The sequence below is a fragment of the Sorex araneus genome, chromosome 7, assembly GCF_027595985.1.
Source record: "Sorex araneus isolate mSorAra2 chromosome 7, mSorAra2.pri, whole genome shotgun sequence".
Taxonomy (NCBI): domain Eukaryota; kingdom Metazoa; phylum Chordata; class Mammalia; order Eulipotyphla; family Soricidae; genus Sorex; species Sorex araneus.
In genome coordinates this window covers 30,746,942-30,773,851 of record NC_073308.1, presented here as the reverse complement: position 1 = coordinate 30,773,851, position 26,910 = coordinate 30,746,942, and the positions used below count along the sequence as shown (strand labels likewise).

At 38.2% G+C, this 26,910-nt stretch overlaps 1 pseudogene; it reads right to left on the bottom strand.

The window, feature by feature from the left end:
• Window positions 1-6,204: 6,204 nt before the first annotated feature.
• Window positions 6,205-26,587, bottom strand: LOC105943057 (complement factor H-related protein 2-like; annotated as a pseudogene).
• Window positions 26,588-26,910: the final 323 nt, after the last annotated feature.

The following is a 26,910-nucleotide window of genomic DNA, read 5'->3' as shown; positions in this document are numbered from 1 at the left end:
GCCATACCCCCTCCCCTGTTCTACTGTCACTTTGGGCTCAAAAATATAACATTGCTGGATATTTCTACCACAAAATGTTGTTTTTCATTCCTGCGTCTTTGGTAATTCGGTTTTCTCTGCCAAGAATGTGCTATCTGTCCCAGCCCCGCCTCCTCAGCTTCGGAGACTTGGATCACAGTCCTTCTTCCAGATGCTTCTTCCTCCAGGTTCGATCTGTTCCTCTTCCCCTCCTCTCAGAACAACCTGTTCACAAGACTGTTTCAACACAGAGTCTCAGAGCACAATGAAAGGAGCTGTTTCTCTACCAGCACCTCAGCTCCTTGAAGTGGGGGCTGCCTTAGGTTTACACCCCTCATTCTAGGCATGTCAGTAAACAGACCAGAGATATCATTTGGTGCATCAAACTGAAAATGACCTTCATGGAGTCGGGTAATGAATAATTTCTATCTGGTGCCTCATGAAATAAGCTCGGATTTGAGTCCATAGTATACTAATGACAGAATCCATTTCATTTCTCCTTCTCTGTTGCCACCTTATTTTGTTCTTCATTTTTTATTAAGGTGCTATGATTTGCAATTTTGTTCATAATAGAATTCCAAGCATTCACTGTTCCAGTACCACAACTCACCACCAGAGTGTCAGTCTCCTTCCATCAAAGTCTCAGTGTTCCCTCCCAGCCTATCCTCTTGATAATTTCAGTCCTGTAGGTTGACTCTCAGAGTCTATTGCCATTGACATTTGTTATTCTCTTACTGTGTTTCTTTATATCCCACAGAGAGATCTTTCTATGTCACTAGATACTGACTTGTGCCTTTAAAAATTTTCCAGGTTTAAAGTCAGAAAGCAGAGGAATATACAGATCTACAGTTTCAGCCCTCTCCATGATTCCTTATCATGTTGATAATCAGTCTTGTGAATAGCTGTATTTTATTTTATTTGATCAAGTTGTTGTGACCTATTGACTCCCGATTTTATCAACCCAACATAGGCGTATGATGAACTTGCTATACCAGAGTTGCCAGAATAAACATCAGGAACTTGAGAGGGCAAAACAAATTTAACAATCAATTTGGAGAATAAACACTGCCTCTTGCATGTGAGAATATGTCAATATGTCCTAGTTACTTGCTACAATGAAATCAAGCAAATATTACTGGAGCAACTTTATCTCAATGTACCAAACTCTTATGTGAAAGGTCTGTCTTCTCAAATGGAATTTGCATTTTTTCCACTAGAGGTCTTACATACACATTCTGAATACGACAAATTCATAATTTTTTTTTGCTTTTTGGGTCACACCTGGGGATGCACAGGGGTTACTCCTGGCTCTGCACTCAGGAATCACCCCTGGCGGTGCTCAGGGGACCATATGGGATGCTGGGAATTGAACCTGGTTGGCTGCGTGCAAGGCAAACGCCCTACCTGCCATGCTATTGCTCCAGCCCCCAAATTCATAATATTTAAATACACAATAGTCTGTATATTTTGCTAGTATTGTCATTTAGTATGATGAGTAAATTTGAACAAAGATTTCTGAATCAAGAGTATGGGATTAACAAAATTCCATTGGTTCAATAGCTGCATGCATTTAAAAAATTTAAAAATATTCAACATTTTTATTTGAAGCATTGTGAATTATAATATTGTTAATGATAAGATGTTGTGCATACAATATTCCAAGACCACACCCTCCACCAATGTCCCCTCTCTCCACCACTATCTCAAGGCTCCCCTGCTCCTAATCTCACTGTAAATATTACTAAGGAAGTGCTCAAAATAGCTTATCAAATAGTTGATTATTTAAGCAATGATTTCTTTTACACCATTTTAGAGTTTTCTCATCTATATTTTTAGTCTTTCATTATCTTGGAGCAATTAGAGCAAGGGCTGGAGCAATAGCACATCGGGTAGGGCATTTGCCTTGCACATGGCCGACCCGGATTCGATTCCTTCGTCCCTCTCTGAGAGCCTGGCAAGCTACGTAGAGTATCTCGCCCACAGCAGAGCCTGGCAAGCTACTCGTGGCATATTCGATATGCCAAAAGCAGTAACAACCAGTGTCACAATGGAGACGTTACTGGTGCCTGCTCAAGCAAATCAATGAGCAATGGGATGACAATGATACAGTGACACATTATCTTTTATCTGTAGAAAAATAAATATTTGGAAGGTGGAACTTTAAGTTTTATTACCACAGTATTATTGTTCTAAGTAGTTAGTAATGAGTATTATTAATATTATTGGTTTGGGTTTGCATGTGCCTTTGTGCTCAGGGATGTCTCCGGGGGTGCTGGGTGGGAGCAAACCACATGTGGTCGCACCAAAGTGTCTTAACCCCATAACATGTCTCTGGCTTTTATGTGCATTTTTGAACAATACATTCAGAGCTTTACTCTAGTCAAATAATTTATGTTTTTCATCACAAGGTAAGGTTTTCAGCTACATACCTCTTTAAAAGTTTATGTTGCGGATGACATTTTAGTCACAAATGTGGAAGTTAATACTCTATCATATGTCTCGTTCCCCAGATATAGTTGGGGATACAGGCCCACCCCTAGTAGTATTTCATTTGGTTGTGCAGGCTTATGGTGGATTTAGTGCTAAGAAGCCGTTTGGTGCCTGAGATCAAACTCATGGATTCTGTGTGAAGGCAAGTGCTAGAGTTCTGTGAACCCTCTCCATCTTACTGGGCCTTTTATCATATTCTAATTGTTCCATTTACACAAATTCTGAGGAGTGATAGCACAGTGGGTAGGGTGTTTGCCTTGCACGCAGCCGACCTAAGTTCAATTCCTCCTCCCCTCTCGAAGAGCCTGGCAAGCTACCAAGAGTATTTCGCCCACATGGAAGATCCTGGCAAACTACCTGTGACGTTTTCGATATGCCAAAAACAGTAACAACAAGTCTGACAATGGTGATGTTACTGGTTCCCGCTTGAGCAAATTGATGAGCAACAGGATGACAGTGACAGTGACAGTGACACAAACTCTGAAAGAAAACAGTGACTAGGTATTAATATGTGTTAACGAGAGGATGGAGAGGGTGGTGAGGTTGGAGAGATAGTACAGGGATTAAGGAGCTAGCTTTTCAGCTTATCAACCCTGTTTAGATACCCCCAGCTCTACTTATGATCCCCCGACATAGCCAGGAGTGAGTTCTGAGCACAAAACTAAGAATAAGACATTAAGGAATAAGCCACAGCACTGGATGTGGCTCAAAAACAAAATAACGAAAAGAAAAAGATGTGTTGGTGAAACTGATGTATGACATGCCCAGTACTTTTGCCAAGAGGGCAAAGTCTCCTAAACATGATGGTTGGAGATGTTGGACAGACAAGAACAAAATACAGTAGGATTGTTTAAGAGTGGAGGAGTCCTAATTTGAGCATAATGAGTAAATTTTTAGAGACAGCAATCTGTCCAATTATTTGCCTTTAAGAGATGGAGAAGACAGATGGGCAAGTTCTTTTAGTGCTAGAAATTTGTTCAGCTGAGAATATTAAGAAGAGGGAACAAGAGTCTTTTATTTTAAGGAGAGATATGGAGAATAAATGTGAATATTAGAAGCTACTAAGAGAGAATAAACTACTTGAATACAATTTGTGGAACAACTATTAGATCAGACATTTATATGAGAGAGAAATAAAAGTTTTGTCCAAGTTTATTTCTAGCAAATATAACAAAATCAAACAGTGGGGACTTATATGCTGAGGAAGATATGTTCTATATGTTGATAGAAGCAACATGTTTCTTCTGTACATGTTGCTGTCTTCTAAGATGATTGTTTTTAATGTCCTGTCAACTATTTATCTTATGGTTATTGTTTTTCTCATGCTGTAAATGTACTTCCAATTTAGAGTCTTCATAGCTACCTTAATCACTCAACCAAGTATTTCTGGAAATCAAATCCACAAGTCATCCTGCTGATTGAATGTAGTCATGAGTTCTTAGACATTCATCCCCCAGAGAAGTTGTATATATGTTTCCCCTCTGTGAATCTGAACTGTTTCTGTGACTCCTTTGATCCATCAATATACCTATCTAAATGGGGTAGAAATTACATAATGCCAGTTTCTGGGTCAGCTACCTGAAGACTATGGTAGAAGTGATAATGAGCCAGCTTTTATTTAAGGCAGTTTTTGAGACGATCAAGACAGGAGTCATCATGTTTCCAATATTCAACTATTACATTATAGTATTCAAAACTATTTGTCATGAAAATAAAAATGGAATCATAGGTCAATAGAACAAAATGGAGTTCTAGGAATTAAACTCATGCATATATGATCAATTAATTTATTACGAACCAAGAATATTACAATGGGAGAAGCCAATCCATTTATAAATGGTGGTGGGAAAATTGAGCAGTCATGTGTAAAAGAAGGAAATTGAAACTTTACCTTATATCATGCACAAAAAATTAATTCAGTGCTCACTGAAGTTGTGAAAATAAAGACTAAAATTCATGAAACTCCATAAAGAAGATGTAGAAAGTCAGCTCCTTGACGTTTGCATTGGTGATGATTTTTTTTGTATCTGGCAACAAAAGCAAAAGGCTAAAAGAGACGCCAACGCTTTTGTGTGGTCAAGGAAATTGTCAATAAGATGAAAAGGCAATGTGTGAAACAGAAGCTAGGATTTGTAAATCAAATATTTGACTAAAATTAATATTAAAATATACAACTAATATTCACACACAAAAGATTCCATTAAAAATGAAAGCAATATGAATAGACATTTTTCTGAAAAGAACAAATATGTATTGAGAGAAATGCTATCACTAGTCATTAGGAAAACAACTGCAAAGCACTGTGAATATCTGTTGTAATGACTATTGTAAAAAAGATAACAAGTGCTATTGACAAAGATGTCAAGAAAATGGATTGCTTGAGTACTTTTTGTTAGGCATATAAACTGGTGTCATTATTGAAAACATTATGTAGAACACTCAAAAAGTTTCAATTAGAAGCCAAGAGACAGTTTCAAAGACTGATTAATGTCTAATTGCCTTACTTCCTTAAAGGGCATTTAGCCATTTTGGCCCCAGTTGAAATTTATTTTAGAAAACTAAATAATGCTTAAAAAAACAGGTACCTTGGGGCTGGAGCTATAGCACAGCGGGTAGGGTGTTTGCTTTGTAGGAAGACAACCCGAGTTTGATTCCCAGCATCCCATATGGTCCCCTGATACTGCCAGGGGTAATTCCTGAGTGCATAGCCAGGAGTAACCCCTGTGCATCGCTGCGTGTGACCCAAAAAGCAAAAACAAAACAAAACAAAACAAAAACAGATAACCTTTAAAGGATGAATGTTTCACATATATGATTGATCCCTGATTGATCCATGGTACTACATGGTTCTCCAAGTATTGCTAGAAGCAAGCCCCCAAGTACATAGCTAGGAGTAGTCCTTGAATATGGTAGAGTGTGGTTCCAAAATGATTAAAATCTTTGAAATTAAAACTTTATCAGGTCTACTCAGAGGGACACTCCTTGAGGTGAGATGGGGATGGATGTGGTGCTAGGGATCAAATGCAAAACATATATAAGGCTTGTGTTCTTCCACTTGGTTACATTCCTGGCCTGCTATATCTTTTTAAAAATATTAGCATCATATATTGTTACCAAAAATTGTTTTGTGATAAAAGATGTTAAGACCTATTCTCATAAAATATAAATTGAATGGGAAGAGTCAATTTCACTTCTAAATTATATTTTAAAAATAGCTGGCTTCCAAATGATATCAATAGCTACATAAAATTCAAGAATTAAAAGTATGACCTAATTAAAAAGGCCTATGTACAAAGATACTTTGCCAAAGATGTCCAATAGGCAGATGAAAGGTGTTCTCTTATTTGTAGGGAAATAAAATAAAAATAACTATGAATTATCACTTCATATATATGAAAATGACAGTTGTAATTTTAGTGGGGTGGTGAACTTTAAACATATTTAGGTGTTAAATGTACCCCTGGAATTCTATAGTCTTGTAAATCTATAATAACTTAATAAGGTGTGTGAAAGAACTGACTCAGTCTTTCAGATTGTAATTGCTTTATTTTCATAGCTTTTAATAAAAAGTTTTATTTATGCATAAAATCAGTGAAATTTATAAACATTTGTACATATTCTAAGTCTGCATTCTTAGCTATTTTTTCTTTCACAAGTGGGATACACCAATGCTCCTTCGCTACAGTATACTTGAAATTATTCATATGATGACTTTCTAAAATATCCATGTTTACATACAAATTCAATGGCATTCCCTGTTTGAACATATAGTTTATTTATTTCTACCCATTGTAGCCTTATATTGTGTTTATTCATGGTGCCTTCTGATATTATACATTAATCTGAAGAGCAAAAAAGAAAGAAAACTTTGAGATGAGACAAATATTTTCCACAGAACTTGACTTTAATGTAGAATCTTGCACAAGAATTTGATCTTAAAATCTTTTTCCAAGCACACACATTACAAATCCATTGTGTATACTGAGAGCATTTAAATTGTTGATGTAAAATTCCATTAGTTTTGTGACTATTAAGTATACAATTAAAGGTGAATACTGTCAAAATGATAAGAGCTTTCATTTAAAAATATTTTTGACATTATTCCCTAAACGAGTTTTATTTTGTATTTTAGTTCATCAAATAATTACTACCATATCAGAAGTATTCCATGGAATGGTAAGTTGTTAATTCCTTAAGATGGTGTTATAAGCAGTAAACCTTTATAACCATATTGATTTTCTCCAGAATCCATGAGAACATGCAGATACTTAACCTAAGCACTTTGGTGGTTTGGACCATTGTCCATTATTACACACCATATTCTTTTTTCCCTAAAGTGTGTATAAGGTCTGACATTGATACTTGCCTGATGATCCCGAATCATATGCTTTTAATGGCAATGCGGTAATGTCTCCATTGTCAATAGTCGATGTAATAATCGTCAATAGCTGGTGGAGACCCACGTTTTAATCCTGAATCTGAAAAATATTTGATTTGATTTACTAAAACACCAAAGAACAATGCAGGTTAAAACTAAGCAAGTAAGCAATAGCATAGTATGTACTACCAAAAGGTGATTTCAGACTTGGGAAATGCTTTATTGAAGAACGATTCATCACTGAAACCCGATGTCACATTTTTAGGTCATTCCTTCCAGCCCACATGAAAGCAGATATAAAACACCAAGACTGTGCTTTGAGTAGTCTCCTATTAAAATTTCTTTTTCTTATGTGCTAGACAGAGAAAACTAAGATGAAATTTTTGTTCTTATGTATAATACACTACAGTGTGTGTAGGGTTGCTAGTCACTTTAACTTTCTAAGATCATAACCGTGCTGATGAAAACTAAAGATATGTTAAAGAAATTTCAAAAGGATTGGAATAGAAATTCTATAAACAAAAGAGGAGAAATTTCACTAACTCAAAATGTTAGTGGAGCTCTTTTCAGTAACCATGAAGTCAGAGGTCAACCCCAGAGATACCTTCCTTTAAGCTAAAATAGATTAGGTTGCTAGATGGTCAAAGTCAAATGGGCTGTTGCTGAGTCCTCAGGGTCAAACTAAGACCATGAAAGGTGGCTTGTCCTCCCCAAACAGCTGTCCTCGTTTAGGGCTTGTAATTTCCTTCTGAACCCCCCCACATCCACAGAGGGACTCTTGTCAGGACAGAGGCCAGATCACTGCTATTTGAGTGGGCAATGCTATGAGGGAGCTGCTGTGGCCATCTTGCTGATATTATTCTCTCCTTTGTGCCACTTTAGTTTTTATTTCTTGTTTCTTTCTCTTTGTCCTTGGGTAACTCTTGATTTGGGCTATATTTTTGGGAAACATGGTTTTTTAAAAGAAATTTGTTTTGTTTTGTCCGGAGGCATTGAAAAATGAAGTATAAGTAAACAAACAACATTGTCCATTATAAATTCCCACTGATTAGTAGAATCATAAAATTCTTATATATTCAGTCCTTTCAGTTGAGTGCCAAGATCCCAGGACATCGGTTTTGAAAGATCTCCACTTCCATCTGCTTCATCAGGCTTTCCTGGGTCAGCATGTATTCTCTCTCCCATCTGTTTTTCTGATCCTGGCCTTTGGGTTTGTTTTAAGCATTTTTTCTACAGTAATGTTATCTGTTCAGACTGCTTAGCATACTTTTCCTGATACCAAAACTTGCATCTTTTCTAAGCATATAGATCTATGCTCAGAACAAAAGAAAGAAAGAAAGAAAGAAAGAGAGAGAGAGAGAAAGAAAGAAAGAAATAATGCTCCTTATTATTTCTAAATAATGTTCGTGTATCCATAAAACCTAGAATTCCATATAGTGTTTATGAGTACAGCTTGAATGCATATTGTGTAACTAAAATACACTTTCTCAGAATGGTTTCATATGGTTGAGAGTTACCTTGATGCTTTGGTATAAATATTTCAAAGATCTCCCCCCAAACAGTGAATATATACATGGTAGGGAAGACTGCTATAACATTACAAAACTAAATTACTTTTATTATTGGCTTCTAATGCCAAACAATGCAAATAAAATTCTCTAATGAAAATATTTCAAACTGTGGACTATTCAGCTTTAGTTGTGACCACTCAATTCTGTCATTTTAGCCTCAATTCTGATTGAGATATCATTTAGATAGATCAGTGTGGCTGAAAATCAGTAAAATTTTGTCTCCAAAAATAGTAGTGACCAGATTTGATTCATAACACACGGTTTTCTAAACCTTGATGTAGAGTTGAAGGCATGTGATCATCTGATAAATCCGATATTTCAGTTATTTCAGTTTTTCATCTTAATAGGATGCAATACTCAGAGTATGTGCTGCTGTTCAAAACCTATTGTATAGGGGCCAGAGTGATAGTACAGCAGGTAGGGCATTTGCTTTGCACACGTCCAACCTGGGTTCAATCCCTAGCATCCCATATGCTCCCCCACACACTGCCAGGAGTAATTCCTGAGTGCAGATCCAGGAGTAAGCTCTGAGTATTGCTGGTGTGATCCAAAAAGAAAAAAAATTGTATACACTCAATATTTCCTTCCTTCCTTCCTTCCTTCCTTCCTTCCTTCCTTCCTTCCTTCCTTCCTTCCTTCCTTCCTTCCTTCCTTCCTTCCTTCCTTCCTTCCTTCCTCCCTCCCTCCCTCCCTCCCTTCCTTCCTTCCTCCCTTTCTCCCTCCCTCCCTTCCTTCCTCCCTCCCTCCCTCCCTCCCTCCCTCCCTCCCTCCCTCCCTCCCTCCCTCCCTCCCTCCCTTCCTTCCTTCCTTCCTTCCTTCCTTCCTTCCTTCCTTCCTTCCTTCCTTCCTTCCTTCCTTCCTTCCTTCCTTCCTTCCTTCCTTCCTTCCTTCCTTCCTTCCTTCCTTCCTTCCTTCCTTTTTATTTCTTTTTGTTTGGTTTTTGGGACACAGTTGGCCTTGCTCAGGGTTTACTCCTGGCTCTACACTCAGGGATCACTCCCTGAGAACTGATCCTAGGTTTTCCATGTGCAAAGCAAGCTTACCTGATATGCTATCTCTCTGGCCCCCAGGGAACTGTGTTTCATCTATTCTTATAGCTGTACAATATTTCAAAATGTCTTTATCCACTTGTCTGTTATTGGACAGTGTGTTATTCTATATCCTGCTTATTGTACTTAGCCCTGCAGTAAACACAAGTGTGCATATGTACTTTCAAATAAATATTTTGTGTTTTCAGTGTAGTGTGGGGAAGGTGAATACCAAGAAATGAAATTAATGCGTCATATGGGAGTTCTAGCCTTATTTTTGTTTTCCATAGAGACTGAATCCCATCAACAGTGAATGGATCCTGTGAACACTGATTGCTTCTAGTCTTTTTGATATATGTTATTCTGATTGGCATGAGACAATGTATCATTGATGTCTTGATTTCATATGTCTTCTGGCCATTCTTTTATTTTCTTTGGGGAAATGTCTGTTTGTCTTTTCTCCCTGTTTTTGCTAGGATTATTATTTCATTGTTATTGTTGAGATTTTGGAGTTTCTTTTATATATTGGATATTAGCACTTTATCAAATGTAGCACTGTAACTGTAACACTGTCATCCCATTGCTCATCGATTTGTTCGATTGAGCACCAGTAACGTCTCTCATTGAAAGACTTATTGTTACTGTTTTTGGCATATCCAATACGCATGGGTAGCTTGCCAGGCTCTGCTGCACGGGCTTGATACTCTTGGTAGCTTGCCAGGCTCTCGGAGAGGGACGGAGGAATTGAACTCGGGTCTGCCGCGTGAAAGGCTAACGCCCAACCGCTGTGCTATAGCTCCAGCCCATAATTATCAGATGTATGGTGAGTAAATATTTGCTCTCATTTAGTGGAATGTCTTTATTTTAGCCTGATTTTCTTTTGCCATAACTTGATGCACTTTCATTTATTTTTGTTTCTATCCTCATGGCCTCTATTTCTTTCAATAGTTGCTTAGAGTTTTTAATAAATATGTTTTTGACGTTATGTGTTGGTCTTTAGATATCCATTGATCTCAACTAGTGTTTAATTCCTGCACCACATGCTTCCATCCATCATCTGGAGGCCTGAGCACCACGGGGGGACCCGGTGTCCCAGGCAGCATCACATGCTTAGGCACTTTCATTAACTAGTTGTCATTGGTGGGGCCCCCAATCTCCTGAACACTGCATGAGAGAAACCCCCAAATATAGAAAAGAAAAAAATAAACTACCAAACAGCAATTTAAACCAGCCAAAGATACTCTTACAATAGAAGAAGGAAAAAGTCCTTAAGACAGAAAAGTTGGAGGAATTTATCACTGGTATTAGTTACTGAAAAAGTGCTTCAGGTAGAACTAAAAGGGCATCAGACAATTATTTGTAGCTAAATAAGGAAATAAAGAATGGTGATGAAAGTGAATACCAGTAGTTTACTATCAATACTAAAAGTGAATATAGAAGTCCTCGTAAAAAATCTCTAAATCAAAAAAGTTATCTTGTGTCATTTAAAAGAGTAGAGAAAGAACACAAATTGCAAATGTTGTGATAAATTTATTACTGGAAAAATACAAAGTGATAATAATGTAATAGAGAAAGGGTCAAGATGTATGATTAGATTTTTGTATCAGATTAATATGCGACTAGAGTGAATTTAAACTAGGTTGTAATAAATTTAAGATTTGATTTGAATTATCTGCTTAGGCATAATTGGAAGTCTAATTTTTAAAGGGCAACAATAACAACAAAATCATAATGCATACATTCTTTATATATTTTTCTGTGACATGAGAAAGAATACAATATCTTAGAAGAAAGGCTCTACTTACTGAACTGATTGCATATAGGACTGCTGGACCTGCCACTGTCTTCACATGTAATGCTGTTCTGATTATTTGGAAGACTATAACCTGTATTACAAGTAATGTTTGCAGTTTCGCCTTCCAGATGTACTTGTCTTGAAGATACAGAGTGACCATTTTTCACCCATGGAAAAAAGCAATATCCTAAAAAGCAGAATATGAAAAATATAACAGTTAAAATAAATGCATGTTCCACGGAGAAAATTTTAAGAGAAATCAAGTGCAATAGCCACAAATCAAGAAAAATCACTGGCAGTACTCAGGCTTCGTGCTCAGGGATTACTCTCAGTGGGACTGCTGGGATAATGAGAAATGCTAGGGATTGAACCCCGTTTGGTTGCATGCAAAGAAAATGCCCTACCCACTGTACTATTGCTCCAGCCTCAAAAAGTTTCTGTTTGTACCTCTCACTTAATTTTCTAAATACTTTCTAGAGCAGAAGTTTCCTTTAATCTCCTCTTCCTATTTCTTTCATAATTCTGTCTCATTCACCTTTCTGCCTTTTATTGGGTGCAATCAGTAAAAGACTAAGACAGCTATATTTAAAAATAAAATATAGAAGAAAAGTCGTAAACAATGTTCTTGAGTATTCAGAAAGACAATATTTAATATTCAATATTCTTAATTTAATATTCTGTCTTTAATAGCACAGCACTGCACAGCACAGCATAGCACAGTTGTCCCATTGTTCATCGATTTGCTCATATGGGCACCAGTACATCTCACAATGGAGTTGTGAGACTTCTTGTCACTGAGTTTGGCATATGGAATATTCCCACAAGTAGCTTGCCAGGCTCTGCCATAGAGGGCGAGATACTCTCGGTAGCTTGCCGGGCTCTCCGAGAGGGGCAGAGGAATCAAACCCGGGTTGGCTGTGTGAAAGGCAAATGCCCTACCCATTGTGCCATCACTCCAGCCCATTCTGTCTTTAATATTAAATTAAAATATTACCCATTAAAAATCTCTCTTGAAAACATGGTTCATATAATATCCAAATGATTGTACTGAAGTATTGGCAGTTAACTATATTCACCATTAATATCTGGTATTAAACAATTTAGTTTATGAAAGTTTTTATGTTGCTGGATTCTTTTTCTGATTTGAACACATTTTTTTATCAGAAATATATCAACTGAAATATGGTGCAGTTGCTAAAGGCATTGCCTTGACCCAGCCAGATTCAGGTTCAGTCCCCAGCACCACATATGGTCTCTGAGACACTGCTGGGAATGATCACTTAGCCCAGAGCCTTGAAGGAGTCCTGGTCACAGATGTGACTCAATCTCTCATTCCGACCCCAGCAAAGGTTGATGTAACTTTATTGGCTCATTCATTCATCAACTCTGATTGACTCTGGCCCAATTAGCCATCCATTCTCCATAAACACATTTCATTCCTGCAGACAATGAGACAATGAGAAGGTCAATTACTCACTGCGGCACTGGGGTGCTGGTGACCATCCTTCCTCTGTACAGGTTATTCATGTCCAGAGCGATTGTGAAGGGGACACAAAGTTCTGATCACAGGAGTAGTAGAAATATTTGACAATAGCAAATGGTAGCAGTTGTTTATATCTGTTTTCACCATATATTCTTCCATGTTTTATTTCTGGAAATGCACAAGCTTTTCCTAAAGAAAAAGTGGTATTCAATATAAGTGGGTAATTTTACTTCCCTTTAATAATTACTTTGATGAATTTTTGGTTCTAGAGCAATAGCACAGCAGTTAGGGCGTTTGCCTTGCACGCGGCCGACCCAGGTTCAATTCTTTTGTCCCTCTCGGAGAGCCCGGCAAGCTACTGAGAGTATCTATCCCACATGGCAGAGCCTGGAAAGCTACCTGTGGCATATTCGATATGCCAAACACAGTAACAAGTCTCACAATGGAGACATTACGGGTGCTCTCTCGAAAATTAATGAACAATGGGAGAACAGTGCTACAGTGCTACATGGAACTTCCTCATTTAACTTGTACTTGTGTTTAGAAAACTGGAACAAGCTATAATTGAGTCCACAGATAACTGAGGTGCTTATGATGTCATATCAGGGTAAAAATAATGGGATCCAGGAGACAGTATAGAATTAAGGCACATGTAAAGCCTGGCTTGACTGAGGTTCAATTGATAATGCCTCACGGTTTCCTGTACATTGCTGGGTGAAGCTCTATTGGACCCCAAGCAACTCCAAGCAACTGTTGGACCAGATGGTTCTCTGAGTTTCAAGGCCAGAACAGCACATTGGAAACCCTGGGTCTGGGCATTCAATTGTGTGGTCCAGTTGGCTGAGAATTGGTAGGAGTGGCACCTGAATCCCTAAGTACAGCTTGGGAGGAACCACCTCCAAAAGTGGTACACATAGAAAGTGTAAGTGCTGAGGAAAAGAATGAAGTGTTTCTATCCAGTAAATCACCTATTACTTAGAAATTTGCTTCCAGTGGGAAGTCAGGTCTGTTTGACAGTTCTCTATTCACTTCCTATCTTTCTGTCTTCTGCAGATATCCTTTCAGAAGTCAGAATTCTTCTCCTTCTCACACTAGCTACTCACACTCCTTCTCACAGGTAAATTATTGCACAAGACACCTGAATAACTATACTTGTATATACGTGATGTATATTCCTCTCGGAGAGCCAAGCAAGCTACCGAGAATATCCCGCCCACACGGCAGAGCCTGGCAATACCTGCAGTGTATTCGATATGCCAAAAACAGTAACAAGTCTCACAACAGAGACTTTACTGGTGTCTGCTCGAGCAAATCGATGAACAACGGGACGACAGTACAGTGCTACAGTGCATATTAATTATTGTATACATGACTATGTTTGTCTTTAGTGTATCAATGCTCAGAATTTTGTTTGTTTGGGGGCCATACCCAGTTTTGCTCAGGGAATATTTCTGGGTCTGTTCTCAGAAGTGATCCTTGATGGTGCTCAGGAGACCATATGTGGTGTTAGGGATTCGAAGATGGGTTGCAGTCACCCCAGTCTTGCACAAGGCAAGTACCTCATCTCCTGTATTATCTCTCCAGTCCCAACACAGAGAATTTCAATAGCAAACACTCATAAGGGAAAGGATCGGTAAGAATAGCACAGCTCTAAATTCAGAAGTATTTCCTTGAGGGGGTGGGGGAAGTATTTAAATACGGGTGAGTGGAAAATAGGAAAGTAATTTTCTTTTTACTGCCCACTTTTAAAAATGTCTAAGTATCTTTGTATTTGCCATAATGAGGCTGCAATTGGCAGTTTAAACAACAGACATTTATTTGTTCACTGTTCTATAGAACAAAGTAGAGTCAATGTATCGGCAGGGTTGAATCCACCTCAGGCCTCTCTTTCAAAAATCTCTCTCTTCTCTGTGTGTCCACTTGACCTTCTCATTTTTCTTTGTCTTAATGATCTCCTCTTCTACATCCATCCATTTTATTGAATTAGGCCCTCCAATTAAACAGCTGTATTACTCGTTTTTCCTTGATTACTGCTTTCAGGACCTAATTCTGTACAGAGTCACATTCTGAGTTCCTGGGCATTAGGACTTTGGGGGTGTTAATGGAGATGGGGTGAGTGCCTCTCAGGCTGCACTCAGCATCCTGGCAGCCTCTATGGAAATACTGAGTCTGGAGAGACAGGCTCCCATGTCTTTGCTGGTGCCAGGGTTCTCAAAGGCCCACTGACAGTGCTCAGGAGGTCACGTGGTGCTGGGGATCGAATACAAAGCTTGGTCTACTCCACTGAACTATCTACTGCATCACTGTATCACTGTTGTCCCGTTGCTCATCAATTTGCTCGAGTGGGCACCAGTAATGTCTCCATTCAATTACGGTAATTATCAATTACAGTAATGTCCCTGTTGAGTTCAGGGTCAGGGGAACAAGGCCCATTATTGTAACTGTTTTTTGGCATATTGAATATGCTATGGGTAGCTTACCAATGCTCTTGCAAGATTCTGCCGTACCCTTCTAAATTAAAATGTTGTTTTTCAGGGGCCATATCCTGGTGCTCAGGGGCTACTCCTTGCACTGTGCACTGTGCTGGCAGTGCTTCAGGGAACAAGTATTGCTGGAGATCAAACTTGAGAGTCACATACGTAAAGCATTCGAATTTGTTCACTGAGTTATTACCTTAGCCCCTTCATAGGAGGTTATAAAATATTTAGTATTGACTTATTGTGATTAGTTTTGCTAGTGCTGGGGTACTGAACCCAGGACTTTATGTGTGCAAGCATGTGTGCTACCACTGACACAGAACGCAGCACACTACGAATCTGAAGGCCATGATTGCCTACTCTTCTACTGATTTACCATGCCCACTAGCTACACAATGGTCCTTTGGGGGGTGGGGACTCCAAATCAGCATTTGATTCTTGGCCAATTGGGCCAGCAGTTCAAGGCCAAGGCCTGGTGATGTGGTGCTGAGCATGTCCTGCAGGGTCAACCTAGAGATCTCACCTTGCAGTGCTTGGGAGTCTCCAAGGCTGCACCTGGTGATACTCAGGGTCTAATATGGAATGCCAGGGACTGAACTGAGTTGGCCGCATGAAATCACCTGTGCTATCTCTCTGGTCACACAAAGATCTTTCATCTACCAAAAAGTGTTTTCCTAAACTGGTTCCTTTCTTCCTGAGAAACATGGTCTTACCAAACACCTAATGGGCATAATCTTAAGGACTACTTTTACAAAGATTGCACTGAGGGAGAATAATTAAACTAGACAAAGAAAAAACCCCTCTTTTTATAGCTATTGTTATCATTGGTGTCAGAAAAAGCCCCCAAATGGACAAAAATAACCTACAAAATTCTGCATGCAGTAAAATATTAAGATACATTTTAAATTCAAAACATAGGAAGAATATAGTAATTCATATTTTATTCATAAATTTTTAATGAATTTTTAATTAATCATCTTAAAGCACTGAGATATTTTATAGTATTTCAGAAATGACAGTGTCCGGTTTAATTAATTAATTAATTAATTTTTTTTTTGCTATTTGGGTCACAGACAACGGTGCACAGGGTTTACTCCTGGCTTTGAACTCAGGAATTACTCCTGGCGGCGTTCGGGGGACCATATGGGATGCTGGGAATAGGTCAGTTGGCCACGTGCAAGGGAAATGCCCTACCCGCTGTACTATCACTCCAGCCCCAATGGTTTTAAAAGAAAATAGCACTGTAACACTGTTTCCCATTGTTCACCGATTTGCTCAAGTGGGCACCAGTAGCATCTCCACTGTAAGACTTGTTGTTATTGTTTTCGGCATATTGAATACACCACCGAATACCTGGGTAGCTTGCCAGGCTCTGCTGTGTGGGCAGGATACTTTCAGTAGCTTGTTGGGTTCTCTGAGAGGGACGGAGGAATCAAACCCGGGTCGGCCATGTGCAAGGCAAACACCCTACCCGCTGTGCTAACTGGGAAAATAAAGAAGAAAAATGTAATTTTGTGAGTAAAATTTTAACCTTGCATGATAAAGAAATTATTATATTTGTTATAAGATATAATTGGTTAATATAAAAATATTGTATTCAGATATAATTAACAGAGTACATTTTATTATGATGGTAAATGAATATCATGAACAAAGTGCCAAACAGTGCTACTCAACTTGTTTATTTGCTCAATATTTACCAGTGAATTCAGAAACTTAAGTTACAGAAATCTTACTGTCCTCCACTGGAAATAAAAAAATTCAACTTTTTAATTCTTTTTCTTGAAATTAGTTTTTTAAATCTAGCTACCAATTTGTTGAAATATTTAAATGTTAAGACTATTATGTTTATAAATTTTATCAGGTTTATTAAGGTATAACATAAATGAAATATAGTAAACTGCATATGTTTGAAATGCTTTATTTAAGACCATTTACAGCTGAATAACCATCAACACATATAATATATTACAAAGATATCTATCACTCCAAAAGTCTTAAAATATTAATATTTTGCTTTGTTTTTGAGTCACACTTGGCAGTGCTCTGGGATTTCTCTTGGTTCTGCACTCAGGGATCATTCCTGGCAGGGATTGGGGGTACCATATGGGATTTTGGGATTGAGCCTGGGTCAGCCAAATGGAACGCAAGTTTCCTACTCACCCTACTCTCTCTCTCCAGCCTCTCAAATGTTAGTTAAAAGCCAAACTTTCACATGCAATCATCAATAAAGAAGAGCTTATTGAAAAATAGAAGAAAATTTTAGTTACTTAACTGGTAATAGCAAGAGAAACAGCTTCTGAACCATAGCAATGCCAGAATGAAAGGAAAGAGGAAAAGTGGAAGTACGATTGGTGGGAGAGATAATAGCTGAGGACCTCCCTAGGCTGAGGAAGTAGACTTTTGTACTGATTCAGGAGGCTCAGAGTACCAAATAAAATAAACTCAAACAGAAAAACACCAGGACATGTTATAATAAAAATGGCAAGAACCAAAGAGACAAACTCCATAAAATAGCAAGAAAGAAGCTAAGTCTCAAATTCAAAATAAACAACTTATAATTTGCATAATATTTCTCAACTGTAAATATAGTAACAAAAAAGTTGATATATGAAAGTACTAAATGAAACAAATCTTGAACCAAGGATTTTCTATCCTGAAAGTTTACCACTCAGATTTGAGGGAGTTATAAAAACATTCTTAGTCAAACAGCAGCTGAACACTTGTTGCATATAAACTAGCTCTGCAAGGAATAATGAATACAGTCATAGAAAATTTTTAAAAAAGTGTGGGATGACAAAATTGGACAAAATCCTCACAGGAAGTGGCAGCACTTTCATGTCATTAATTTATCTAATGTCAATGGACTGAACTCACCTGTCAAATGGCATATACGAAACAGAGGATAAAATGGACCAAATCCAGGTTTCTTCGGCCGTTTATGGTCACACTTGAACTCTTATATTAAAGAAAGGGTCAGCATGAAAGTTAGAACACAATCATACAGGTTAGTGTCAGACTAAAACAGAGATAGCCATATTAGACCTATATCCCTGATGAGCATTTACACAAAAATCTCACTAAAATCTAAGTGACTCAAGTTCAAAAATATATCAAAAGAATAGGCCCTTTGTTTTGTTGAACAAAATAAACAATGGTGCTACATTAAATTACAAAGTTTTTTTGATGGCAAAAGAAACATGGGCAAAATAGAAAGATACTTTTCTAAACGCAAGAAAATGCCTTCACACCATACAGTAGGTAAAGGGTTAATATCCAAGATATATAAGAATGCACAAAACTCAACAACAACAGCAGAACAATAATCACATCAGAAATAGAGGGAAGGACATTAACTGAATTTTCACTGAAGAATAAACATGCATTGCCAGAGACTTATGAAAAGTTTTCATTGTGTCTTATTATCAGGGAAATGCAAATTAAAACAAGTCAGATATTATCTCACACAAATTAGAATGGCAGATATCAAAGAGTCTAGAACAACCAGTGTTGGCTGAGATGTGATGAAAAAAAGACTCTATGTCACTGTTGGTGGAAACGTCTAGTTTAGCATCTGTGGAAAAGGGTATGGAGATTTCTCAAAATAGTAAGACTAGAACTCCCATAGGACCAGCTATTCCACTTACTGCTATTTACTCGAAACACAGAAACATGCACAAATACTAATTCTAGAAGTAATAGGTGTACCAATGTTCATTTCGGCACTTAGTATAAATAATAAGCAGAATATAAAAAATACACAAAATGTCCAATGGCAGACAAATGGGTAAGGAATCTGTCCATCTAGGATGGAATAATATGAAGCTGTAAGAAAAGATGAAATCATGTGGTTTGTTAAAAGGTGGTTGAAACGGAAAGATATCAAGTTAAACCAAATTAAGTTAAAGGAAAGAGAAATACCAAATGATCTCACTCATCCATGGAAGACAGTTAGTCATTATATGGAAAGAAAGAGTACTGAATGATGACTAACCTTTGTCCTAAATTACAAAACTCAGATTACCAAATAGATTACCAAATAGTGGGAGAAAGTGAAAACTCTGGCTCCAGGTGACCAGATCCAGTGTTGGAGGATTTGGGGAACGTTGTCGGTGAAGGTGTATAATAACCTTGTACACCAACACTCTAAAATATTTTAACTGTAATACTATTGTATTGCATTGCCTAACTATAATAATAAGAATATAGTAAATAAAAAGTGGTCTCAAAGCATTTTGAATGAAACAAAACCTATGAATAAAAAAAATAGTTGGAAATGATCATTTTAGACAGGAGCTGAGTGTTGAAAGTAGGTAAAAAATATACCTGAGACAAACTTTCAGTATCTGTATTGAAAACAATAAGACCCCAAAGGGAGAGAGGGAGAGAGAGAGAGAGAGAGAGAGAGAGAGAGAGAGAGAGAGAGAGAGAGAGAGAGAGAGAGACAGACAGACAGACAGACAGACAGAGACAGAGACAAGAAAAGTGCCTGCCATAGAACTGGTGGGAAGGGTTAGACGGGAGGAAAACTAGGGACATTGGTGGTGGGAAACATACAATGGTGAACTGAGGGGTGTTGAAACGTATAACTGTAACCCAATCATCAATAACTTTGTAACTGTGTACCTCACTGAGATTCAATTAAAAAATAAATTCAAAATATTTTTAAAATTAAGAAAGAAACAAAACCTAGCCTTTCTTCTAACATGCTCTTAAAAAATTTAATCATAATTTATTTGTTTCTATCCACATCATTTTTTCTAAAAAGGTGTATTAGTATAAGATTGTGCAAAAGACTTGCTAGTGGCTGTTTGGTTATTTTTTATTTTTTAACTTTTTAAAATTAAGTTATTCTTTCATTGAATCACCATGTGGAAAGTTACAAAGCTTTCAGGTTTAAGTCTCAGTTATATAATGCTCAAACACCTATCCCTTCACCAGTGCACATATTCTACCACCAAGACTTACAGTATACCTCCCCCCTACCCCCCACCTCCCCAGCCCCCCACCCCGCATGTGTAACTGGTAAATTTCAGTTTACTTTCACTTTACTTTGATTACATTCAACATTTCAATAAAAAACTCACTATTATTGATTTGGAGTTTCTACCCTCTAAAGTCGACCTGCTGAAAAGAAAGCATTTGATAATTTGCTTTCCATTGCTGAGAATGAAGCGATATGAGGTCGAGAGGCTGCACTAGCAGCCGCACGGGTTTGGATTTCTGTATTTTAGTGTTTTAGTAACTAAGTCCAGAGAAATATCTGCCAGAAATTGCAACATTGTAAGCTTGTATCTCTCAGCTACTTTATATTCCACATATGAATGCAATCTTTCTATGTCTGTCTCTTTCTTTCTGACTCATTTCACTCAGTATGATATTTTTCATGTTGATCCACTTATATGAAAATTTCATGACTTCATGTTTTCTGTCAGCTACATAGTATTCCATTGCATAGATATACCAGAGTTTCGTTAGCCAATCATCTGTTTTTGGGCACTCTGGTTTTTTCCATATTGTGGCTATTGTAAACAGTGCTGCAATGAACATAGAAATGCAGATGTCATCTCTACTATACCTTTTTGCCTTTCCAGGATATATTCCCAGGAGTGGTATTGCTGGGTCAAATGGGAGCTCAATTTCTAACTTTTTGAGAATCGTCCATATTGTTTTCCAAAAGGGCTGAACCAGTCGACATTCCCACCAGCAGTGAAGGAGAGTCCCTTTCTCCCCACATCTGCGCCAACACCGATTGCTTTTGTTTTTTGGGATGTGGGCCAGTCTCTGTGGTGTGAGATGATATCTCATTGTTGTTTTGATCTGCATCTCCCTGGTGATTAGTGATGTTGAACATTTTCTCATGTGCCTCTCAGTCATTCAGATTTCTTCTTTGGGGAAGTTTGTGTTCATTTCATCACCCCATTTTTTGATCGGGTTGGCAGTTTTCTTCTTGCGGAGTTCAACCAGTGCGTTGTATACCCTTGTTATCAACCCTTTATCGGATGGGTACTGCATAAATATCCTTTCCCATTCTGTAGATTGTCTTTGTATTTTGGTCACTGTTTCTTTTGAGGTGCAGAAGCTACTTAATTTGAGATAGTCCCATTTATTTATCTCTGTTTTCACTTGCTTGGCCAGTGGGGTGTCAGCTTTGAAGATCCCGTTGGCTTCAATGTTGTGGAGGGTTTTGCTGACCTTGTCTTCAATGTACCTTAGGGATTCTGGTCTGATGTTGAGGTCTTTAATCCATTTTGATCTGACTTTTGTACATGGTGAAGGTGGAGGTCTAAGCCCATTTTTTTGCATGTAGTTGTCCAGTTTTGCCAGCACAATTTGTTAAACATGCTTTCCTTGCTCCACTTCACATTTCTTGCTCCCTTATCAAAGATTAGATGATTGTATATTTGAGGGGGGAGAGTGTTAGAGTATTCAACCCTGTTCATTGGTCTGAAGCTCTGCCTTTGTTCCAGTACCATGCTGTTATAATGACTACCGCTTTGTAGTAGAGTTGGAGTTGGGGAGGATGATTCCTCCCATTTTCTTTTTCCCAAGAATTGCTTTAGCTATTCATGGGGGCTTATTGTTACATATGAATTTCAGGAGCACTTACTCCATTTCTTTGTAGACTGTCAAGGGTATCCCTGTAAGGATCGCATTGAATTTGTACAATGCTTTGGGGAGAATTACCATTTTGACAATATTAATTCTTCCAATCCATGAGCAGGGGATGTATTTTCATTTCCTCCTGTCCTCTTTTATTTCCTGAATTAGCGTTTTGCAGTTTTCATTATAAGAGTCGTTTACCTCCTTTGTTAAGCTGATTCCGAGGTACTTGATTTTTTGAGGTGCAATTGTGAATGGGATTGCTTTTCTCAGGTCACTTTCTTCTCTCTCATTATTTGCATATAGGAAAGCCATGGACTTTTGGGTATTGATTCTATAGCCTGCAACTTTACTATACGAGTCTCTTGTTTCTAGGAGTTTCTTGGTAGAGATTTTAGGGTTCTCTAGGTGTAGTATCATATCATCTGTGAATAGTGAGAGCTTGATTTCTTCTTTTCCTACCTGAATGCCCTTAATATCTTTTTCTTGTCTAATAGCTGTTGCAAGTACTTCCAGTACTATATTGAACAGAAGTGGAGAGAGTGGGCATCCTTGTCTCGTTCCTGTTCTCAGAGGGAAGGCTCTTAGTTTTTCCCCATTGAGAACAATGCTTGCCATTGGCTTGTGATAAATGGCTTTGACTATATTGAGGAAGGTCCCTTCTATACCCATTTTGGCCAGTGTTTTCATCATAAACGGGTGCTGGATTTTGTCAAATGCTTTCTCTGCATCTATTGATATGATTATATGATTTTTATCTTTTCTTTTGTTGATATGATGGATTGTGTTGATTGATTTCCTGATGTTAACTAATCTTGCATCCCCGGGCTGAATCCCACTTGGTCGTGGTGTATGATCTTTTTGATGAGTTGTTGAATTCTATTTGCTAATATGTTGTTGAGAATCTTTGCATCTGTGTTCATCAGGGATATTGGTCTGTAGTTTTTTTGTGGTGTCTTTGTTTGCTTTTGGTATTAGGGAGATATGGTCCTCATAGAAACTGTTTGGGAGGGTTTCTGTTTCTTCAATTTCCTAGAAAAGCTTGAGAAGGACTGGCAATAGGTCCTCTTTAAATGTTTGGAAGAACACACTGGTGAATCCGTCTGGACCTGGGCTTTTGTTTTTGGGAAGACCTTTGATTAACATTTCAATTTTTTATGTTAATTGGACTATTCAGGTACTCCAGGTCTTCTTGGTTCAGTCTTGGGAGATTATAGGAATCCAGGAATTGATCCATTTCTTCTAGGTTCTCTTGTTTTGTGGCATATGATTTTCAAAGTAGTCTCTGATGATCTTTTGAATTTCATTGGTTTCTGTTGTGATGTCCCCCTTTTCATTTCTGATTTGGCTTATAAGGGTTCTCTCTCTCTCTTTCTTTGTGAGTCTTGCTAGTGGTTTATCAATCTTGTTTATTTTCTCGAAGAACCAGCTCTTTGTTTCATTGATCTTTCGGATTGTCTTTTGGGTTTCCATGTCGTTAATTTCTGCTCTAAGTTTTATTATCTCTTTCCTTCTGCCTGGTTTGGGCTCCTTTTGTTGGTCCTTTTCTAAGGTCTTGAGCTGTGAAGTCAAGTTATTTATGTGGGCCCTTTCTTCCTTCCTGAGATATGCTTGCAGAGCTTTAAATTTTCCCTTAATACGGCTTTAGCTGCGTCCCACAGGTTCTGGTAGCTCGTGTCTTCATTCTCATTTGTTTCAAGATATCTCTTGATTTCTTCCTTGATTTCCTTCCTGATTCACTCATTGTTCAACATTGAGCTATTTAATTTCCAGGTGTTTGATTTGGTTTTCTGCATCTGTCCATGATTAACTTTTATCTTTAGTGCATCATGGTCTGAAAAGTTAGCTATCTTTTTGATTCTGTTGAGGTATGCTGTGTGGCCTAGTGCATGGTCTATTCTGGAAAATGTTCCATGTGCACTGGAAAAGAATGTGTATTCCTTTTTTGGGGGATATAAACCCTGTATAGATCTATTAGCCCTCTCTCTTCTATTTCTTCCTTCAAAGCCTGTATTTCCTTGGTGTGTTTTAATCTTCTTGATCTGTCCAGAGGAGACAGTGCTGTGTTGAAGTCTCCAGCTACTATTGTGTTGCTCAAGATGTCCTTCTTAAGGTCTCTTAGCAGCTGTTGTAGGTATTTAGCTGGTCCCTCATTGGGTGCGTAGACATTTAGGAGTGTGATTTCTTCCTGATGTACACATCCCGTGATTAATAAAAAGTGGCCTCCACTATCCCTTCTAATCTTTTTCAACCTGAAGTCTATGTTGTTCGATACTAGTAATGCCACCCCAGCTTTCTTGAGGGAGTTGTTTGCTTGCAGGATTGTTTTCCATCCTTTGACTTTGAGTCTGTGTTTGTTCTGGCTATTCAGATGTGTTTCTTGCAGGCAGCAGAATGTTGGGTTCAGTCTTTGAATGCATTTTGCCAGTCTGTGTCTCTTAATTGGTGAATTCAGACCATTGACATTAAGGGAGATTATTGTTATGGGATTTTGTGCCGTCTTTGTGCAAGGGTTTGTTGTGCTTGTAGGGGTTGTTCTTGTCTTACAATAGCCCCTTTAGTGCTTGTTTTAGGTTTGGTTTTGAGTCTATGAAGTTCCTGAGCTGTTGTTTATCCCCAAAGTAGTGTATGATTCCTTCTAGTTTAAATGAGAGTTTAGCCGGATAAAATATTCTTGGTGAAGAGTTGATTTCATTGAGTTTTTTCACTATATCCCACCATTGCCTTCGAGCTTGGATGGTTTTCTCTGATAGATCTGCTGTGAGTCTAAGGGGTGCTCCTTTGTATGCAATTTCCTTCTTGGACCTTGCTGCTTGCAGTATTGTGTCTCTCTGAAGGATGTCCATCATTGTAACTATGATATGTCTTGGGGTTTTTCTGTTAGGATCTCTTTTAGCTGGCACCTCTTCGGGGCATTGAATCTGGATGCCCGCATTGTCCAGCTGTGGGAAGTTTTCCGCAATGATTTGTTTGACTGTGTCTTTTTCGTTGGTGTTGGTTCCCTGTGGTTCTGTTAGTGCAATGATTCTAATGTTGTTCCTCTTGAAATCATCCCCTAGGACTCTGATTCTGGCTAGAGCTATTTTGAGGTCTCTTGCCATGGTTTGTTCTTGCCTGTAGGCCTCTTGCAGCTCATCTTCAAGTATACTGATTCTGTCTTCGGCTGCAGTCATCCTATTGTTGAGGGCAGCCAGAGAGTTTTTGATTTCATGTACCGAATCCTTCATTTCCTTTTGAAGGTTTTTTATTTCTGCTCTCATTTCTTCCCGTATTTTTTCGGCTGTCTGTTGTATTGTTTCTGCCAGGTCCTTTAAGTTGTCAATCTTTGCTTTGAGTTCATTGAACATGTTGAGGATTTCAACTCTGAATTCTTTCTCAGAGAGCTCAAGTTTGTAGGAAACGCCAATACCAACTACTGATTTTTTTTTGCTTTTTTTTGGGGTCACATGCAGCGATGCTCAGGGGTTAATTAAAGGAATTTAATTTAATTTAATTTTAATTCAATTAAAGGAATTCAAGAGGATTAATCTGGATTAATCCAATTTAGCAATCTTCATCCTAATAGAACTTCCTAAAGCCCCTTCTCAGGTATCAGTGTTTGTGTAAAATGGGAATAACTAAAATTTTGTTTTCCCAAATCTCAACAACTCCTTTTCGTCAAACATTTTTGAATATTTTTCTTTTTGCTTTTCGGGTCACACCCCGTAATGCACAGGGGTTACTCTTGGCTCATGCACTCAAGAATTACTCCTGGCATGCTCAGAGGACCATATGGGATGCTGGGAATTCAACCTGGGTCGGCTGCGTCCAAGGCAAACTCCCTACCCACTGTGCTATCATTCCAGCCCCTTGAATTATTTTTTAAGAAAAAAAAAGAAAAGGAAAAAGGCACACAAAACAGCATGAATCTAACATGACAAAAGAGGTAGCTAGTGATTTTCCATCCACACATTCCCTTCCCTGATACCGTTATTTCTCTGCAAACATTAAAATCCCACGTCAATTCTATGGACTGTGGGGCATGCACCCCTATGAATAGAAACTTCATACCAATGGGACCACAGCCCAGTTTCCTCGGATTTTGAGTTATAGTAACAGTGACTGGACTTGCAGAAAAGAATCAGAAAGAAATGGGGCCTCAGAGAGCTGAGTTTGAGGTCCTTTCTGCAGTAACCTAAGAGGGTCAGTGGTCCTGCCCTTACTCCCAGACAGTGGTTTGTACTATTACAGACCCCAAAGCTAATACGCATCCTGCTGTCTTTTTCCAATAAATTTCCTAAAGTTGTATTGGCATAACACTGTATCTTCATAATCATACCGAATAGCAAGTGCTGGAACTCAGGAGAGAGAAGGCATTTAATTTTACTTTCCACTTAGATGATTATGAGATAGGTTTTCTATAAAGTTATTCTCCATTATAAATTCAAAAGGAAGACTTTCTTCCCTGTCTATATCTTAAATTAGGTAGGCACATGAAAATAGTACAAGACACTGATGTGGGAGCTAAGGATTCAGCTCCATTTTCTTTTTGTTGCTGTTGCTCTTTGTTTTTGAGGAGACAGTGCACCCAGTGGTGCTAAAGGGTTACTCCTGGCTCTGTGCTCGGGGATCACTTTGGGCAGGCTCAGGGGACTGACCATATGGCTACTGCATTATATTTCCAGCCTCTCCGATCTATCTTCAGCTTACCTTGTCCAGGAATACAGGAAATCCACAGGGTGAGAAAAGTGATCAGTAACCACATGTTAGCTATTCCCAAGATTAGAATTATATGAATATTCCAGCCGCGTTCTTTGTGATTTGAATCGGCGTCACTAGATGCTACCAACTATGATTCTGACTTGAAGTGCACTATCACAAACCTAGTTAAGCTCAGGTCCCTTAGTAAATATCAAGGTTCAAAGAGGCTTGCAAAATACCTCAATTTCTGTAAGTGCTTTCACAATATTTTATTTAATTAATTATTGCTTTTACACAACTTTATTTAGAACCAGTAATAGACTGTCTCCAAAAGTGACATAAAACTAATTTTGAAATTAAATATTCTTGAAATATTGAAGTTCTTTC